Raw genomic sequence first — 3,455 nt, 5'->3', positions numbered from 1 at the left:
AGTAAAATCAGTCCTTCCAGGTCATAATTAAAATCAGCAGCAACAAGAGATTGTTTGTATGTAGATGGAGGAAAACGTTGATATTTATGATTGATGTCTGCCTTTTCGGGAGCTTTATGACGTCCTATTTCAAAGCACTTGATTAGACTTTTAAGCACACTTTCAAAAACTTGAAATGGTGAAATCGGTCCTTCCGATGTTCATGGTATGACTGCAACTTTTTTTTTTTTTTTTTTTTTTTTTGGAAACCTCTTTTGTATCTCCGTCCATTCACTTCAGAATTCAAATCACTGGAATACGATACAACTGTTGATGTTTGCGGCATGACTGATGTTTGCATTCTCTTTTTTAAGAGTTATTTTTATTTATTTATTTTTATTTTTTTTAAATCAGTCCTCCCAGTTCAATAATGGCATTACTGTGCTTGTAAAATTATAGTTGCAAGGGTTTTCCCATATGTTAGAGCTCTTTAAAAAAAGAAAAAAAGAAAGGGCTGTTACTGATACTTAATATCATTAGGCCATTTATTATCATGTTTTGATTTGCACTTCTTTAATCAAAAAAAAATTGGAACCTTAAAGCGACTAATCCTCACTTAAGCTGGTCAGCTGAGTCCACATGGTGGCCCAGGGAAAATAAATCTGTCGGGCAAGCAAAAGAATGTGGACGCGTACGACAATTGGACACAGATGTTGCGAATGGGTGCCGGGGTGCAGTTTTTTTTTTTTTGTTTTTTTTGGGGATGCAACGCTCCGCTTAGGATGACGGGCCTCGAATGCAAATTTTTCAAAATGGGGCCGGCCGTGTTGTCGTTTGAGCGGCGGGAGCCTAATTAAATAAACTCGCTGTGCATATTTGAATGTAAATGGCTCCTCATTTGCCTTTCATCAACCTGAGCAAACAAAACGGCGACGGCTGATTAAAGCGGGCGTCGTTTTTAAAAGTGTTGTAATTTATCAGTGTTGTGCTAATGAAATGCAACATGAAATCGAATCACAAGTCTCTTCCAGAAAGGCCTCGAGAACGATAATTACGGTTTTAAAGCGCAATTTAAACATTAATATTGATTGTTTACCCAAAGACATTGAAGTGTTTAAGTAACATTTTTGCTGGGCCATAAATCCATCAAGGTGTGTAAAATCCTCCGTTTTGTGTTTGTTGCAGGTCAGGTTTTAAAGTAAACAAACGTGGAAGTGATAATGAGATTTAAAAATATATTTTACGTCATATTGAATAATGAATCTATGCCCATGGGGATTTTTTGTTTTTTTGTTTTGTTCAGTTTTTGAACAAGCCGGCCGTCATTATTGTCGAAACAAACAAAAAGGTTTCATATGACTTCTTATTACACTAATTGTTTTTATTCTCTTAAAAAAAAAAAAAAACACACACACAACTTATTAGCGGCATTTTTTTTTTGCATCTTCTTATTATTATTCTGACAACGAACTCGCCTTTAGCTGAGTGGGCCGTTCCGCATCTATTCTGCTCACAGAACAGTAACGTTTGAACAAAACAACGCCTGGTGCGATTTAGTAAACAACCCCTGCGCTGCTAAATCATCCCACTTACTACCTACCACCCCCCTTTCCCCCCCCCCCCCCCCCCCCCCCCACCCCCACCCACACCACCATTCTCTGCATCCACAATGCCGACCGCTCCTGCTTGTGCACATACAGCCACGCGAGCAAATACACACTAATTGGATAAATAAGGTTATTGTGCCGGTGAATGGCAGCAGCTTGTCGTGTTTGTTTAACACCGAGGGAGGGGTCCCTATCCCCATTATCCCTCCGAGTTGGCAATTTGCTCTTTTGGACTTATTTTCTGTGCATTTAATGGTCCACCAGCCATTGGTTGCCCACCGTTCCCTCCATTTCTTTCATCTCACACCTTGGAGACGGCGAAAGAGGATGAAAAAGGGAGAGGAGTTTCCCCTTTAACGTTAAAGCCCTTCAATTATAGTGAGTGTGTGATTACTCTGTGTGTGGGGGTGCGTGCGTGCGGGTGTGTGTGTGTGTCGTTTTTACGGGGACGCTGAATCGCGGCCCTCCGTCTCGGGGTCTCCTCGCTGCATTCCGCGGCTGAAGCAGATGGCATGAAATGTCAAGCGCTTCCACTTGGGAGCAATTCGGACGGCACTTTTTGCTATTTTACCGAACAGCAGTAACGTTGCTGGGTCAATTTGACCCGGGGTGTGTTTAATTATTCAAAAGTGCCAGGAACGAAAAAAAAAAACCAAACACTTTTTTTAAAGTCTCATGATTAGTTCCAATTGCAATTTTGTGCACTACTTTAATTTTTTACATTTATTACTTGTTTTTAACTTTAAAATGGGCCAATTTGAGCCATTTCGAAAATGATCCTTTCAAGACAGAAGTTTTTTTCTGTTACTATTATTATTATTGATTTATAAAATTACCAAACCATTTTTTAATAATGTAATTAATAAAAACTTATATGTTTTGGAAACAAATGACACAACTATTCGAATTTGGTGCAACGATTGTTTGTTTAGTTACCACATATTCAAACTTTTGTATTTAAATCTGCCCACACTCTTAAAACGTGATAATTAGTTCAATTACAAAAAAAGCTTTTTTTTTATTACTGTAATTACATTTCAAATCTTATTTGAGCATTTTTGTGATTATGTGACCATCCAGACCACAGGCACCCTTTGAAATAATTTTTAATTAACCCTGCATTCAAGTAATATTAATTTTACCCTCTATTTATATGAAAATGCATATTTATGAATAAAAAGTTTAGTTTTTTTTTGCAAACACACACACACACGCACACACACACACACTATTAAAGGGCAGCAGCAATTCCATGCAATAACAAACAAAATTTCATACTCACAATAATTATGCTTGAATCCTTGTGTCTTTTATCCCTTTTTTCACACACACAAAAAAAAAACAACAAAACTGTAGAAAGAAGATCCAAAGTTCTAAAAAAGTTCTCCTCCCGGAATCTCCAGCATGATTGGCGGACGGGGATGAAACTTTACAAGACGCTTTTTTTCTTTTTCATTTTAAGCCTGTGAAGCCATGGAGCGCACCCCCACTGCACTGCCGCCAGCCAGCGCGGTACCTCAGCAGGGCCAGGCCGGTCCAGCGACAACGGAGAGAGTTGTCCGATTACAGCTGCAGGCGCTGACTAGTCGTGTGTGTCTCTGAGGAAGTGGAGGAGGAAAAAAAGAGAACGAGAGAGAGAGAGAGAGAGAGAGAGGGAAGGAGGGAGGGTAGGGAGGGAATGAACTGGGAAGGGAGGGAGAAGTTGTGGCTAAAAAAAAAAAAAAAAGCAGAAAAGTTGCTCTAAGAGGAAGACTTTGGTCAAACCAGCTCTCAGTGTAAGTTTTTAACAAAACTTTGCCATTTCTACTTCATACACCCTACAAAATGTTTTTTAAAAAAAAAATCTGTCAAAACAAAGCCTGGCAGTCT

The 3,455-nt window shown here is 39.1% G+C and overlaps 1 protein-coding gene across 12 annotated transcripts in view; it reads right to left on the bottom strand.

The window, feature by feature from the left end:
- eya1 (EYA transcriptional coactivator and phosphatase 1) overlaps positions 1 to 3,189 on the bottom strand; it is a 40,360-nt gene extending 37,171 nt beyond the window's left edge. For all 12 annotated transcript variants that reach the window (XM_086020314.1, XM_086020318.1, XM_086020316.1 and 9 more), the window contains exon 1: positions 2,869 to 3,189. The gene's annotated coding sequence lies outside the window, so the exon portion shown is untranslated. The remainder of the gene's footprint in view (positions 1 to 2,868) is intronic.
- Between the last annotated feature and the right edge of the window lie 266 nt (positions 3,190 to 3,455).

Source organism: Filicampus tigris, chromosome 21 (assembly GCF_054856515.1).
Source record: "Filicampus tigris isolate MCC_2025a chromosome 21, RoL_Ftig_1.0, whole genome shotgun sequence".
NCBI lineage: Eukaryota > Metazoa > Chordata > Actinopteri > Syngnathiformes > Syngnathidae > Filicampus > Filicampus tigris.
Note: the sequence above shows the minus strand (reverse complement) of the source record. Positions and strands in the feature narration are given on the sequence as shown.